The 18,178-nt window shown below is 38.4% G+C and overlaps 1 pseudogene; it reads left to right on the top strand.

Annotated features, from left to right (window-relative positions):
- LOC127625250 (transmembrane protein 132C-like) overlaps nucleotides 1-18,178 on the top strand; it is a 205,713-nt pseudogene that overhangs the window by 19,902 nt on the left and 167,633 nt on the right.

Below are 18,178 nucleotides of genomic sequence, written 5' to 3'. Positions count from 1 at the left end.
TGACTAGTAGACTTTTCTGTGTTAAGGGAGTCCTGTATAATTAGATAAATAATTTTATCTAAATAATATTATTTATAATAATAAAAAAAAAATAACAATTTAGAACATGAAATAAGAATAAAAAGTAATACACACATTGAGAAAACGTTATATAAAATTAAACAAAAATAATAAAATAGCATAAAAATCAGGAGAACAGGTATTAAGAGCATTACTCCAGGGAATTGAAAAAGCAGAGAACATGAAATGATCCAAATCACTATTGAATTTCTTTCCCTTTAATTTTAGTCTCAAAGGCAGATCTCAGTGTATCCATGATCAACCAATTATTTGTATTGAAAAAAGTCATTGACAGTGAATGGTGACTAAGGCTGTCAGTGCATACATAACATTTAGCAAAACATCTCCTTTGTGTTCAAGAATAAAGTTTCTGACTTTACAGAAGAAAGTTTGAATAACATAAAGGTTGAGTAAATGATGACAGAATTTTCACTTTTGGGTGAACCCGCTTTAAAGGGGATGATTTTTTTCTTCTTCAGAATTGCAATACAGGTTAATCTCACTTGAAAGCATTTGTTGCACAATTTTTTTTTTTGACTTGTTGCAGTCACATAAAGGCACTTGTGGCCAGTGTGAATGGGGCCAGTCCATAAACATTAAAATACACAACGTTTCAAAAGTAATTTTAGCATGATAAAATCACTATCTAACCTTTTCTTTATACAATTATTATTATTATAATATTACTAATAACTTCACTGGCATGATGACATAATGCTTGTAAAAATGGGAATAAATTGCAATGCCAGGTAATCCCTGATTATACTAATAATATGTATAATCTTTGTTTTCTGGTCTATAATTCTGGTGTTTTGTAACGTTTAGGGACTGGCCTCATTCTCTTCCATTGTAAGTGCCTTACTATAACCACGATTTTAACTTTGTAAAAAATAAATGAGAGGCAAGATAATTTTTTTTTGTGATAATGAACTTTAACACCACAAATGCTGCAAATTGAGCTTAAATTGTTTTGAATACAAAAAAATTCCTTTAAAGATATATTATATATATACTAATAATACACACACACACACACACACACACACACACATTGGGTTTCCATGTTTTATGGGGACTTTCCATAGACATAATTGTTTTATACTGTACAAACTTTATATTCTATCCCCTAAACCTAACCCTACCCCTAAACCTAACCCTCACAGAAAACTTTCTGCATTTTTACATTTTCAAAAAAACATAATATAGTATGATTTATAAGCTGTTTTCCTCATGGGGACTGACAAATTGTCCCCACAATGTCAAAAATGTACTATCCTTATGGGGACATTTGGTCCCCACAAAGTGATAAATACACGCTAACACACACACACACACACACACACACACACACACACACACACACACACACACACACACACACACACACACACACACACACACACTAACTAACTAACTTTTGAGGACTGTCAGAAACAGTGCATTACAGAGGCATGAATAACATACTCATTCTAAACTCATTCCAATATTATGGATTCCCATAGTGCAAGACTGGTGTTAATAAGGCCTTAGCAAATAATTGAGCATTATTATGATTGATTACAGTTTTCATTCTGACATTTTGAAATTATTGCCGGGTTGGTGAGCAGAAAATACCATCATTAAGTTGTTAATGATGGTGAGCAGTGGCTGTCAACACAAGAGAAAGAACAGCCATGAGGCACCATTAGTGGTTTCTGACAAAGTGACAGAGAACATCTCGTTTCCTTATTGTTGCACAGCTCGTATGTGTTATGTTGTGTCATAGACTTTTCCGAACAGGGTTCTGCAGCAGGCTTACAATTTTCCTCTGCAGGAGTACTTTTTGAGTATTTTGTGTACTGTGAAAAGCAATGTAAGAATACATGATAGTTAAGGGTGCATAGTTTTTTTTTTTTTTTTTTTTACTTCTGTGAGCATTGATGATAATATAACAGTTGGACTTTTTTATGCCACATATGAAAAATGAGCTTGTCTGCATTCACTGACCTCAAGATTGATTAATATGAATACATTCTGCTGATATTTGGATGGAAATCAAGCCAGCAAAAAAACAAAACAACAAACAGCAGAAACAATTAAAGACAATTGTAACAGCAAACAAAACACAGCCATTTTTTTCATCTTGCTGTAATTATAATTCAATCATGCAAATGAGTCAGTTTTGGTAGTTAGGGGTTGTTTGGGTGTGTAATTGAAAACGGGAATATTGTCTCGCATCAAAATCTCAGCAAATGCATTTTCTGGCTGCTAATCAGAGCAACCACCATGAGCAGCTTGGGCTCAATCACAACTCAGTCTTTGCTGAATTGAATCGTTTTATCTTAATTAACTGTGTAGAATCCATCCAGTTCTCCAAGCGAGCCAATTTCAGCCTACCTGCAAACAGCAAATTCAACCCCCCCACCTCTTTAATAAACATGTCTCTGTCTCTCTGGGATATCGACTCCCAGGCAGTGATCCACTGATGGACAGCAGCATGGTCCAGTGTATAAGCTCTATCTAAAATACATTATCTTCTCCTGTCAGCCAAAGGGATGGAAACCACAGGGCTGTTTTCCTTTATGCCATGGTGTACCTTCCAGGAAGGCTGTATACATTAATTCATTTCGAGCAGAACACATCGCACTGCTTTCACTCTGGGTTTGGGTTATCCGACAATTTGTATTTTTCAAGTTTCTGGGAAGTACACCATATTTGGTCAAAACAAACATAGTGTCTTAAGAACTATTCTGAATATAGGCCTGCAATAAATTAAATTCAAGTCAAAAAGACTGAATCAGTGTTATTATTGTTTACAATAACTAAAACGAAAACTAAATGAAAACATTTTCATTTAAAAGTTAACTTTAGTTTTTGATACACAGTGTATTATTAAACTTTTCACCTTCATTAAACAAAAAAATGCCATTAGAATGTGATAACAGTAGACAGCCCAGAGAATTTATCACCATAAGACTTGTTTAAATAATATCAGTTCCCCTTCTGTCACTCACTTGACGCTTGTGTCGATTGTACTGACACAAGGGGTCTCTTCTGAGAGCCTCACGTACCTCTGAACTTGAGAAAAGGCCAATGTCAAGTTGGCAGACAGAATTTGTGTGCGCCGCCCCCGGACATAGTGGTGCGGCGAGCGAATGTCAGACAGATTTTTTCTTCGGAGCCGAACGGTTGTGTGATCAGCGAGCTGTGTGTCACGACTGAGTAAATACATTTCTGTAATATTCAGGACCCACCGAACTGGTTTTTGCATCCATCCGTGCTCTTTTTTTCTATTTAAACACACTAAATAGTCATCTTTGACCGTTGTGCCATGTTTCGCTGTCTTCAGCATTCTGCACAGGAGCACCGTGTTTTTTGATGCCGTGTCAGGTTCAAAACGTAAACTTTTAAAAACACATTTTGAGACCAGTGTTGGACACTAAAAAAAAAGTTACTCAGTCCAATACAAATTACTAATGCTTTCTTTAAAATTGTAAAACATCATTACTTATTTTAGATGGGCATACGCAAAACCCTAAGAAAGATAGGTGGGCGTATGGCGTATACTGCTTGCACCCCTTTCAGTGCAGAGTGTTAGTGATAGTGGTATGCTGCCCCTCCGATACTGGCTTGAAAGTCTCCCTGAGCTGAAAAGCCTCCATCAGACATCCACTACGCAAAGTCCTCTCTGCTGAGCCTATTGTTTAGTCAGCATCTGAGTTAAGAGTGCATCTGTGTGCATGTCAGCAATTCAGTTGAGGTTCTCTGACCAAGAAATCATTTAGACTGACTATTCCTCAGTGCAGGGCAAGTTCTCAAAGCCCCCAGTATACCAGCAGGCCCCTTTCATTCTTAATGGTCTTAGATCAGCCAACAAGCACTTGAGGAAAGAGAGTTTCAGAACATCTTAAAAATCAAAAGCTGCTGGCTCTGGAGACTCGCTCGCCTCTCCATATCTTCACTGATGAAGCTCATTGGGCTGGCTGGATCTGTTTCTGTGCTTCAATCTCCCCTAAATGAAAGACGATGTACCCAATTAGCCAAGCAGCCAGCACTTGCAAATGTTGACTTTGGCTTCTGGCTCACTCCTCTGGCATCCTGTAAATATTGACTGTAGCTGATTGGTGAAGTGTGATAGTGGCTGTGGATTTAGCTAGAGTGGTTTATTAGTGTGTATGTATGTGAGTTTTCTGTGTGATGGGCTGAGCTTTTCCATTCACAGCATGAGTCTGACACTAACTGACATCTGAAAAACATTGTGTGGATGTGCACTGTATAAGGGTTGTCACAATACCAGCCTTTTTTTAATCTTTACCAACGCCTGTGAAATTTCATTATTCTTGATACTATTTTCGATACAACAAAAAAACTAATTATAATAATAATATGCTTCTGAACGTGGAGGTGAGTGTGAGTGTATGTCTGTCTATGTGTGGCCCTGCGATGGACTGGCGACCTGTCCAGGGTGTCCCCTGCCTTTCGCCCAATGTTAGCTGGGATAGGCTCCAGCCCCCCGCGACCCTGTACACAGGATAAGCGGTTGACGATGGATGGATGGATGGATATGCTTCTGAACACACTCCTATATGTGAAAATAATAATAATAATAATAATAATAATAATTTAACTCAAGCAATGGAATGTAGTCTTCAAGTGTTTTTTTAAAGTAAACATTGCTTCAAGTTTTAATCAAATAACAAGTTAAAATGACATTGCAAGAAATAGAATGAATACAAATGAACAATTGAACAAAAATGCAAAAATGTGAACACTGCTTATTGTTTTTTCAGGAATTTTGATATAGTAGTATCAAGTAATAAATTAAACATCCCAATATAAAAAAGATGCAATTTGGCAGATATTTTGTCCCACTCGTTTATGTTAATTTAAAGGGATAGATCACCCAAAACTGCAAAAAAATGTTAGGCATGTTAGGCTCAGTCACCATTCACTTTCAGTGCATCTTTTTTGCAAGTGAATGGTGACTAAGGCTAAAATTCAGTCTAACATCTCCTTTTGAGTTCCATGGAAGAAAGTAAGTCATATAATTTGGAACAACATCTGGGTGACATATATGATATCCATGACAGCGTTTTCAATTTTCGGGTGAACTATCCCTTTAAGACAAACTGACTGTTTACATTAAACCTTGCCAAGACAGGTATTTTATTGGGTACCACGATGCTTCCAGGGGCGGATCTAGACATTTTTTATAGGGTGGTAAGTGGGTGGCATGTAGACTATGAGGGGTGACAACACTAAAGCAAGTGCCCATGCGTAGTTCTTATGGATTAAGGTACCAAGCTTCATTGCAATAAGAAATGTAAGCGAAGCATAGTTCTAGAGGGAAGACTAGCAGCTGTACATCATTGCACCATTAGCTGGGTAATTCCTAGCCAATCGCATGTAAGCCATTGCTTTATAAGTCTACTCACAGTCTGTCACATTGCTGTTTCAGTGTGCCAACACGGCAACCTCAACCACCCCACTACCACCAGTTGAGTTCCGTCCTGCACAGGGGTTGGCTCCTCGCCCCTGCCTCCTATCTCCAGCAGGATATGACAGTTCCGAGTACAACTTCTTCGTACCGCCAGATGGGGCCTAAACCAAAGAGAGACTGTTTTATATTCATCAAATAAATGTCATCTTAATTTTACTCAAGTCTGCAAGTCTTCCTAGTAGAACTAGTTCATTATTTGGAGTCACTATCAAATTATAAATGTACATGTATTTGTAATACAACTGCATTTCCGCAGGAACTGCATAGTAACCATTTTGATACTGATTTGCCAACATAAAAAAATATATATATTTTTTGTTTTGATTAACAGTCATACTTTATGACCGATTCAAGCACCAAAATAACTATTTCACATAATATTATAATTTCATTTCTACATCTGCATCTTTCAGTCTTGGGATTTTGTTAATCAGTTTATGAATACATAGATCAGCACTTTGATTAAAAATGTGACTGATTGATCTAGTGGTAACTTTTTGCCTTTAGATTTGAATTTTAATTTACCAAAATATAAAATTTTATTTTAATAAAACAAGATTGCATCTGTACATCAGTGGATGGGTTCTACACTTTAAAAATAAAACGCAATAGTGATGTGGGGAGACGAGAGTAGCGGAAACACAGACATATTTATTGACAGTTCTGTATATGAAAGAACAGCGAACTCTGAAAGAGAGTGACAACCATAAACTCTCTGCTCTGTCAGCGGGAACCCGGAATGTGCACGAGATGACACAGTTCACAAACAACCATCTCCCATCACACAACCCAGTGATGAAACACACAGTTAATATAGGGAGGAAACACACTGCGCACAGGTGTGCCCCATAAACAATCAGCTCACCTGGTTATCTCACACCTGAGAGCGATTAAGAGAGAGGGAGAGAAAGAGACAAAACACACACACATACACACAAACAATATGGTCGAGAAGGCCATCGCAATGGGGGACACTGAAAAAAGTGCGAGCTGTTGCAAAACTCCAGACATTAAACGACACTGATAACAGCGGCAACGAACACTTACCGTAACATTAAAAATGACACATTTCAGTGCCGGATCAACAGTCAAAACACACACACATATAATCTCCAATGTAAGAACTGGAGATGTTTCATCTGGATTATACCCATACCTGATAAAAGCAATTTAAAGGTGACGACATGTCTCACCTGTCTCAACCCATAACTGACAGCGATATAACTAATAATCATTCAGTGAATACTTGGAAACAACTGAGAAATTAATCTTTCACCTCTTTTTTCCATGTATTTTTCAATGTGGTCAATGCTGTTGAGGAAATAAGCTCATCAACCACGAGAGCCCAAACACTGTACATGCGCTGCATTAGTAGGTAGGCAATTGGTAGATGCTGTGATTGGATGATGCTGAAATCAGTCAATGGGTCTGCAGTCATTTTAATGTTGGTGAGAGTTTAGGCAGTTTGACATGAATAAACCCCTACACAATGTCAAAATCAACGATAATATACTTACATTTATATTTAATACATTTGGATACTTATGCTGGGGTGGCAGATGGTGTGGCAATGCTTTTTCTTAGGGTGGCATTTGCCACCCAATGCCAACCCGGTAGATCCGCCCCTGAATGCTGCAGAAAGAATGTTCTATCGGGAAGACACGCTGGCTTGAGTGAAGTTTGAGATGCCATTTATTTGATAGATTTAAAATGGGAGGTGATGTCTCTCTCTTTGGCGCAGGCCCCGTCCGGCAGTCCGAGGGAGTTGTACCCGGAACCGTCATGTTCTGCCGGAGATACGAGGCAGGGGCGAGGAGCCTACCCCCCTGCGGGACAGGGCTCAACTGGTGGTGGTGGGGAGGTGGAGGTTGCAGTGTTAGCACACCGAAACATCAATGTGATAGATTGTGAGCGGACTTATAAAGCAATGGCTTACGTGCGATTGGCTAGGAATTACCCAGCTAATGATGTGATGATGTTTCACCTGCTGGTCTTCCCACTAGAACTACGCTCCACTTCCATTTATTGATAATGCTTTTACATTTTAGTTTCAACTTCCCTAATGTGTACTTTTTTAGTGCAGAGCAAAGTAACTAGAAACACTAGAAAGTGTTTCCCTAAGGAGCCACTAAAGGTAGTGCAGTGCAGGTGGGCTGTTCTGGATGATGGGTGTTAGATTTGTGGCAGCGGAGCTCTGCTGCAGCAGCACGTAGTTTGATGGTAGTGTGGATCACTGCAGTGGTGTGTACTACAGTGGTTTTCATGGTCTTGCAGTACTTATTTAGGAAGCAAGCATATGACATCCAGCTACCCACACAGATACAAAATGGGGGGGACATGTTTATATATAAGCAACCCCTTCTGTTTGAAAACAGCATGGTTTGTGTTATCCACCGTATGTGCTTTAGGAATGGGTAATGGGCATCTTAGCATGTGTGAATGTGTCTGTCATACCCTCTGATTTGGATTTGTTAATCTATGTGGCTCTCATAGTCAAGTTAAGTCAATCTTTGTTTATCAAATGCTCAACAACAAAGCATTCAGTAGTAATTACAGACAGTGGAATGTAATTTATACATGCTCCAGAGAAGGAAATGAGATAGACCTCTGTTTAAGTTAAAAGTTAAAAGCATAGCACCCAAAAATGAAAATCCTGTCATCATTCACTCACCTTTATGGTGTTTCAAACTCATATTACTTTATTTCTTCCATTGGAAGCCAAGAGAAAATGTTAGGCAGAATGGTTGCCTTAGTCACCATTCATTTTTACTGTATGGAATAAGATGCAGTTAAAGTAAGTGATGACTGAAGCTAAAATTCTTCCGAACATCAAAGTCCCTTTAGGGCAAGTTATGTCACTCATCGACCAAGTTTGTAATGCCCTCAGGCAGCCTGTGGGCCACTGTTTTCTATGGATACAAGTACAGCTCCTATCTATTTGTAAGGGGAAAAACCAAAATCTCAGAAACATTTGGTCGGGCCCATTGAGCCCACGGCCGTTTTTATTTTTCCATTTTGTCCGGCCATCCAGGACCCACTCTCACCCCTGAGGGTGGCTGCCCACCATGCCCAACCTGTAGTTATGCCACTGTAATGTGCCAAAATGTTGGGTAACAAGTCTATGAATATATTGATCATTATAGTATGTGTATGATTTTACTACATGTGTTTCAGAGTCAGCTGCAAGAGCTGAGCCCAAACATTCTTTGTCTGTGGATGTGTCAAGTTGAGGGAAACCAACCCCAATATGTCCTCTGCTCTCTGCAACAGTAGAACTGGTAACAGTTAGAGCTGTCATCCTTGTGCTGGGGAGACTGAGGCAGAGGTATTGCCACTGAATCCTTTGTTTCACAGGCCCTGCAGCTCACATTAGTAGGGGAAAGTTTGTACGCAGATTTACATGCTGTTCAAACTGTGTTTGTGACAACAAACCCCAGCCACAGAAGCGCACAGCCCTTGAAGCCTATTACATCACTCCTGGAGCTTCTGCATGAAGAGGCTGAAAACAGGAAAGCAAACTGAAGGACCAGTGGAAAGAAAATTGGTTTGAGGATGAAAAGAGAGGGCCCAGCGGTTGGCCATGATGAAATGATGCAATCTCTCCTGGAATGGAGGGAGTGCCCACCAAGCAGAGAACAAAGGAGATGGAGAAACTAAGGGGTCCTCTGTTTGTATGACAGGTAGTGTTGGAATGGGGTCTCCAATGGTGGAAGCTTGCTGAGCTTTGGATGACTCACTGCTACAGCGGGACCATCAAATATAACATTACCAGAATCTGTCTGCACATATCTGTACTCTGTTGACTTTCCTTGCTGGTTGGGGCACCTTTATGTTGGTTAGTGCTAGCTTGGTGCTAGTTTAGCTAGTGGGCAAGCTTTGCCATATTGTTCACCAGCAAAGTAGACCAACATAAGGTTTGCTGGTCTTTGGTGGTTTAAGTTGGTCTCTGCTGGTTGAAGTAGGCATCCTAAGCTGACCTGGAAGAAAGTGTCCAAACCCAGAGAGAAAAAATCTAACCAATGAACAAAGTTAGTTATGATTTTTCCAAAGTTTAATGCCTTTTCCAAACCTAAACTCAACCATGATTTTAATAGGAAAATAGCTTTTGTGTACTACGAAAGAAAACCTCTACGTTTTTGAACGAGGCGCATTACAGGCTATTGATATATAGCTATCATTAATTTGAATTGCATAAATAAATCAGAGTAACCAAAGTTGTACTCTGACATTTCCTTTCTTAAAATAAATTGTTGATTAAGAGGTTGCTAAAATTTTATGCCTGTATTGTATCATTTTGAAATTCTGTTTGTTGATTTTTTTTTTAGTAATAGTCTCAGTGGGAATAAAAGTCATTCCTATTCATATGAGCTAAATCTTGCGATAAATTATGATTTCACCATCTCACACAAATTATTACGAGTTGTCATGAGACTATTTTCTCCAAAAACCTGTTTAACCCAGCCAACGGACCAGCTTGACCAGACTAGGCCAGCTGAAACCAGAAAACCATCTTAGGGTGCTTTTAGCTGCTTTTTGCAGCAGGGTCAACAAATCAAAATGATGTATTTAGCTCTAAATCGAATGAAATGTTAGTGCTTGTTTAGCTACCCTGTAAAAACAAATGAAAAGTTGTCTCGGGACATCAAGATGCTATAAAAACTAAAAACGATCATGTATATTAAGTATTTGACACTATCAAATGGATTTCTTTGGGCCAAACCTCTTTTTGTCAGATCGATGACCATACACAAAAACAGCTTTTTTTCCTAGGTGCTATTTAGAACCACTCATTAAATCTGAGTGAAGAGATTAATTGTGCATTGTGTTTGGGTTGCAATGATAAGAGGCTTAGGAAGTGATCCAATTCTTCAGGTCTTTATAGGATGAGTTTGTGTTAGACCCCAGTGTGGACAATAGAATTACAAGAGTATCTCTGAAAGCAACTGAAAGAAGGAAGACAACAAAACCAAAATGTCTCAATATGTTTTGACTACTGTTACTATTTAGTCATTTATTACTACTACTGAAACAATAAGCTTGCAGCTTTTAGCCGAAGTGACTTACAGTCCCTCACCATCTTGGCTTTTTGAGAAGATACTATCTCTAGATCTGCTTTTTATGATTGGCTTATGATGCCTTTTGAAGGCAGATTTAAAGTTTCTACACACCAGACTCTCACCATTTGAGTCACACAAGGCTCAGCACTCGGACTAGTGCAATATTCCATTATGATTTCACATGGTCGATCTCATTACAGCCGTGCCATCAACGCTCAGCTCTGTATCTCACATCCTCTTTCCGTCTCTAGCTCTGTTCTCACTAAAATTATCTCTGCTTGTCACTCTGACATTTCAACTTGATGGCAACTCATCCCTTCAGGCTCAACCTCGCCAAGACTGAATTACACCTCCCCCATTTTCCAAGACCTCCCACACTTAACCATTTTGGTTAAAGGTTGCACTGCTATTACTGATCACGTTGTGGCAGATACTTCAAAGGAGTTCAACATAAGGATTATTAGGTCAGACTGATGTTACATTAAAATCAGAAACAGTAGGTTCACTTTTCTTTTGCTGAAATCATTCTGTGCTTACTGAGATATGAACAGTTCAGATTCCTTGACTTTCAGATTCATGTCAATGTTGATGTGACTTTTTAATGGGTTCAGTGTTCTAATTACCTTCAGACTATGATCCAGTAGAAAACCCCAGCCTGGCTACTGTGTACGGGACTTTGAGTCACGTCAATAAGAAAAGCATAGCACCTTAACACACTGTCATGAGCATAACATGCTCTGTTTGTAGCAGATGACAGTAAACAGAGTGCAAATTCACATTGTAGCGCAATGCACATACAGGGTACATACTTATTTAATTAAATAGCGGTTTAAAAATCACTTTGAGTCACGTAAATTTTCCAGAGTGGGAATCTGCCATCATAATGTCAGAGCTCCTTGGTCAACACAACACAGACATAATCAGAAATAAATGTACATTTATAGGATAAATGGACAACTGAAATATGTATATCACCACTGTAAAGTTATGTAATATTCATTGTAATACTTATACTGCTAATAAATCAGTAGTAATAGTATTATACTTGAGCAGTATTTAACATCTGGGATGCTCTGTTTTTCAACACTTTATTTGACAAAATATAAATGTTGTATTTTGGATTGTGCTGAGGTTCTGTATATAAGCACTTAATTAAAAATAATACAATATTATGTTGAAAATGTATTGTCATATTTTAATTTGATTAAAGTTTTAATAAATTTATTTAAACACCATTTTAATGATAAAATTAAAATAAAATGTTGATATGTAGTTTAGGGGGAACAAAATAAAACAGGTATCAGACTCGGTATCGGTAAGTACCATAAAAGAAAATTAGGTAATCGTACTCATTCTCAAAAAATGGTACTGGGACATCCCTAATATTTCTGTCTAGTGCTAGGTTTAGTTTATATGCAGTCTGCCGTCCCCTTGCTCAAGACAGAAATGGAATAAAGGGAAGCTATTGTGGGTTGAGTTATTACCTGATAAAAGGCTATAATTTTAAAACCATTTTCAAGTCATTTGCTTCCCTTTGTAGTGACATTGTAGTACCAATTGCATTCCCCCTCAGCCCTCCCTCTGTTTCCCCTGCCGCATACAATCCTTCCATGCTCTCCCGCCAGAATACAACTCCTTATAAAAATTACTAAGTACCCAATTACAGCTAATTTGAGATAAAATACTGACTCGGCAGAAATATTATTATCTTGTTTTTTAACCTACTCTAAAGTAAAAAAAAAATGTGTTTGAGACAGTGAAGGTTTTGATTGAGCAAGCATATGACATTTTACACACTTTAGAACATAATTAACTTTTATTTGAATGTGTGGGGTGTTGGCACCCCTGGCAGCTGAAGCTTTGCTGAAATGAGATTTCTTTTGCATAAATACTGTAGAGGAACAATTTAGTGATGACATATCCTGCAGGGGTGCTGACATATGACTCTTTGTAGCATCTCTTTAAGTTTGTGCAAACCAGCTGTACTTGCCAATATATATTTTTTATATTTTTAACAAACATTTAAGGTTGAAGTCAAATAAACAATTTTCACCCCCCCCAATCTTTTTCTTGCGAGTTTTTAGTGTTGCCTTTGATGCTTTCGCAAGCCTCTACTTTCATTACACGGATATTTGTTTGACTTTGTGTATGCTTTATGAAAACATCTCATTAAACAAGAAAAAGATGTTGAAGTCGAATTCTTGTTGCTTTCAAGCCCATCAGCCAGTGTGACAAATAAAACTTGCTGTTAGTGTGCTGTGATGTTTTCCTAATCTTTCCCTGAGGTAAACTTCCATGTACCAAACACTGATAAATTCCTCTATAATCCGTTGCAATTGGACTGTACATTCTAACAATTCTATTCTTTTTTCCCCCCTCACCAAATTGGAATCCACTAAGTGTTGGTCAGGTGATACAAATATTTTCCCAATTCCACAAACCATTCTGGCAGGTTTTCCACACAGTTCTGGAGGCAAGCCATGCTCTGCAATCTCTAAGGCAAATTCATCAGGCATTGACCTTGGGTGCTGTACCACAATATTTCAAGGACTGATGTCCCATGAAAAAAAAATATTTTTTAAAGAATGCCATGGTGATATAGAGACATTTTATGAGGCAGTACTTTTCTTTATGACAGGCAATAAAGAAGGGGGAACTTGTTGGATAGCTTTTTCTCAGCAAAAACTGGAGGTAGAGGAAGGTAATTATCGGGCTGAACTTTTTCCCTGTTACTTACAATGTCTCAGGGGGCTGGGAGAACTGATGGATAACGCTATACACTGTGTTGAGTAAAAATGACGGGAGGGACATTTTACTCTGGAACAAAGGGAGCCTCAATTCACTCTGGCAGTGTCTGAATGGGTAGCATGTGTCTGAATTCGGAGCCATGCACACTGCAGATGGGGAGTTCATCTCATTTCTGCCCAGTAGTCTTTCTTGTCTTCTGCTTTTCCCTTCTTTGCTATTCTTGCTGAGCACTTGAGGGCTACCAGCACCATTGATGATTGTTGGGGCTGTTCATCTTCTCTCTGTCAGAAGCATGCATCTCATATACAGTTGAAGTAAGAAGTGCACATACACTTAGGTTGAAGTCATTAAAACTCATCAGAACTCCACAGATTTCATATTAGCAAATTATAGTTTTGGCAAATCGCTAATTAGCTTCTGATAGGCTAATTGGCTGATTTGAGTCAATTGCAGGTGTACCTGTGGAGGTATTTTAAGGCCTACCTTCAAACTCAGTGCCTCTTTCCTTGACATCATGGGAAAATCTAAATAAATTATAAAAAAATAAATAAATTGTGGACCTCCACAAGTCTGGTTAATCCTTGGGAGCAATTTCCAAATAACTAAAGGTCCAAATTAATCTGTACAAACAAAAGTACGCAAGTATAAACACCATGGGACCATGCAGCCATCATAATCCTCAGGAAGGAGACACATTCTGTCTCCTAGAGTTTAACGTAGTTTGGTGCAAAAAGTACAAATCAATCCCAGAACAACAGCAAAGGACCTTGCGAAGATGCTGGAGTAAACAGGTAGACAAGTATCTATATCCACAGTAAAGCAAGTCCTATATCGACATAACCTGAAAGGCTGCTCAGCAAGGAAGAAGCCACTGCTATAAAACCACCATAAAAAGCCAGACTAAGTTTGCAAGTGCACATGGGGACAAAGATCATACTTTTTGGAGAAATGTCCTCTGGTCTGATGAGACAAAAATGTAACTGTTTGGCCATAATGACCATCATTATGTTTAGTGGAAAAAGGTTGAGGCTTGCAAGCTGAAGAACACCATCCCAACCGAGATGCATGGGTGTTGCAGCATCATGTTTTGTGGGAGCTTTGGTGCAGGAGGGACTGGTGCATTTCACAAAATAAATGTCATCATGAGGAAGGAAAATTATGTGGATATATTGAAGCAAAATCTCAAGACATCAGTCAGAAAGTTTAAGCTTGGTTGTAAATGGGTCTTCCAAATGGACAATGACCCCAAGCATACCTCCAAAGTTGTGGTAAAATGGCTTAAGGACAATAAAGTCAAGGAGTTGGAGTGCCCATCACAAAGCCCTGACCTCAAACTGATTGAAAAAATGTTTGGGCAGAACTGAAAAATCATGTGAGTCATCCTGACTCAGTTACACCTGTTCTGTCTGCATGAATTGGCCATAATTCCAGCAGCTTATTGTGAGAAGCTTGTGGAAGATTCCCAAAATGTTTGACCCAAGTTAAACAACTTAGTCAATGCTACTGAATACTAACAAAGTGTATGTAAACTTCTGACCCACTGTAAATATGATGAAATAAATAAAAGCTGAAATAAATAATTCTCTCTACTATTATTCTGACATTTCACATTCTTAAAATAAAGTGGTGATCCTAACTGACCTAAGACAGGGAATGTTTTCTACAATTAAATGTCAGGAATTGTGAACAACTGAGCATTAAATGTATTTTGCTATGGTAATAGCAGTATTCAACTGTATGAGCTTGTGATGATCAGCTCTTTAATGTTGTGGAAAAGTTATATATCACAGTAGTCATGGTGCTCTTGATGTGCTTTAGCATGTAAGCATTTGGATCTGAGATAGAATATTATGCCTGTTAAAAATAGGCATGAGTTTGTGTTGGTGACATTTTAGACGTTTTTTTTTTGTAGACTTGAGAAGATACAATCAGCCAGTTGCTTTTATTGCATTTTTAAATAATATATTACAATTGCATAAACTATGGAAGGCATTTTTTTTTTTTTTAAAAAACAGACACATACATAGGCCTCAGAAAATATTTTGATAATTAAGCCACATTTAACATTTCTGAACACCAATGCATTAGATAACAAAAATGTGAACATGAGCGGAACTGAATTTCTAAAAATTACCTTGACACCAGTTGGTTGTAAGAAATGGAAAAAATATCTAGTGAAAAACACCATCATTGTTTGTTTGCAGATGACACGTCCTTTGAAATTATACATTACTTAATGCTGTGGCTTATTGGTGTATATATATATATATATATATATATATATATATATATATACATACATACAGGTGAAACTCGAAAAATTAGAATATCGTGCAAAAGTTCATTAATTTCAGTACTTCAACTTAAAAGGTGAAACTAATATATTATATAGACTCATTACAAGCAAAGTAAGATATTTCAAGCCTTTATTTGATATAATTTTGATGATTATGGCTTACAGCTTATGAAAACCCCAAATTCAGAATCTCAGAAAATTAGAATATTACATGAAATCAATAAAAAAAAGGATTTTAAATACAGAAATGTCGGCCCTCTGAAAAGTATAATCATGCATATGTACTCAGTACTTGGTTTGGGCCCGTTTTGCATTAATTACTGCCTCAATGCGGCGTGGCATGGATGCTATCAGCCTGTGGCACTGCTGAGGTGTTATGGAAGACCAAGATGCTTCAATAGCGGCCTTCAGCTCTTCTGCATTGTTTGGTCTCATGTCTCTCATCTTTCTCTTGGCAATGCCCCATAGATTCTCTATGGGGTTCAGGTCAGGCGAGTTTGCTGGCCAATCAAGCACAATAATACCATGGTCATTGAACCAGGTTTTGGTGCTTTTGGCAGTGTGGGCAGGTGCCAAGTCCTGCTGGAAAATGAAGTCAGCATCTCCATAAAGCTTGTCTTCTGAAGGAAGCATGAAGTGCTCTAAAATGTCCCGGTAGATGGCTGCGTTGACTCTGGACTTAATAAAGCACAGTGGACCAACACCAGCCGATGACATGGCTCCCCAAACCAACACAGACTGTGGAAACTTCACACTGGACTTCAAGCATCTTGGATTGTGTGCCTCTCCATTCTTCCTCCAGACTCTGGGACCTTGGTTTCCAAATGAGATGCAAAATTTGCTCTCATCAGAAAAGAGGACTTTGGACCACTGAGCAACAGACCAGTTCTTTTTTTCTTTAGCCCAGGTAAGACGTTTGACATTTGAAGCCCATGTCCAGGACCCGTCTGTGTGTGGTGGCTCTTGATGCAGTAACTCCAGCCTCAGTCCACTCCTTGTGAAGCTCCCCCACACATTTGAATGGCCTTTTCCTGACAATCCTCTCCAGGCTACAGTCATCCCTGCTGCTTGTGCACCTTTTTCTTCCACACTTTTCCCTTCCACTTAAAGGGGTCATGACATGAGAAACCAAATTTGCCTTGATCTTTTGGTATATAAGAGGTCTTTGTATCATTAAAACGTCCTGCAAGTTTAATATTTTAAGACGTCCTCCCCATTCTAAACGAATCATTTATTTAATCAAGCTCAAAATACAGCTCGTTCTGGATTCATGGTTAGAAGTGACGTGTCGGTTAGAAGTGACGTAACAGCGTTTGCATATGACCGCCTCCAGCACAAGATAACTATGCTTTAAGCGCCAAGACAACTACGCTGATTTCAGTATCGCCGTGCGCCTCACAAGTGTTCAGTCGATGGACAGCGAGCTCTGACAGAGACTACTTGTGCACAGGAAAATTACGATGCCACACAGATGTGCTGTTCCTGGCTGTGGTCAAACAAAACCTCTGAATAAGCTGCCGAAAGATCCAGACGCCAGGGAAAAATGGATGCAGTTTATTTTTTGAGGACGTCCCAGTCACGGCAGTGTTAACTTAAGCGTTTGTTCTGTACATTTTAAGGATGACTGTTTTGAGAACAAATCTCAATATGATGCTGGCTTTGCCAGAAAACTGTTGCTCAAAGATAAGTCCGTGCCGACTATTCTGGGAACAACGACGACGCAAACTGTAAGTAATCTATTTTAAACTTTAAACTACTTTTTAAAGCGCAATTTCATTCATTATGAATAATCACAGTGTTTTTACTTAGTTTACTTGCATATTGTTCTGGCTGGAGGCGTCAATAATTGATACATAGGCACTGACGCTAGCCAATCATAACAGTGGGCGTTAACACTGAGGTCTTAAATGGAAAACGCCCCCAAAACAGACTGTTTGAATCAGAGGATGAGAAACAGGGTGGGAAAAGGTCATAAATCACTAGATTTTAAAAGTTTTTCTTAAAAAAAAATATATTAATACTATAATTGCACCTAAGGGAACATAATAATACAATAAAAAAACCATGTCATGACCCCTTTAACTTTCTATTAATGTGCTTTGATACAGCACTTTGAGAACATCCAACTTCTTTTGCAATTACCTTTTGAGGCTTTCCCTCCTTGTGGAGGGTGTCAATGATGGTTTTCTGCACAACTGTCAGGTCAGCAGTCTTCCCCATGATTGTGAATTCAACTGAACCAGACTGAGAGACCATTTAAAGGCTCAGGAACCCTTTGCAGGTGTTTTGTATTAATTAGCTGATTAGAGTGTGACACTTTGAACCTACAATACTGAACCTTTTCACAATATTCTAATTTTCTGAGATTCTGAATTTGGGGTTTTCATAAGCTTAAGTCATAATCATAAAAATTATATCAAATAAAGGCTTGAAATATCTTACTTTGCTTGTAATGAGTCTATATAATATATTAGTTTCACCTTTTAAGTTGAATTACTGAAATTAATGAACTTTTGCACGATATTCTAATTTTTCGAG

Source organism: Xyrauchen texanus, chromosome 31 (genome assembly GCF_025860055.1).
Source record: "Xyrauchen texanus isolate HMW12.3.18 chromosome 31, RBS_HiC_50CHRs, whole genome shotgun sequence".
Taxonomy (NCBI): domain Eukaryota; kingdom Metazoa; phylum Chordata; class Actinopteri; order Cypriniformes; family Catostomidae; genus Xyrauchen; species Xyrauchen texanus.
The sequence above is the reverse complement of the archived record's forward strand: the minus strand, read 5'-3'. Positions and strand labels throughout refer to the sequence as shown.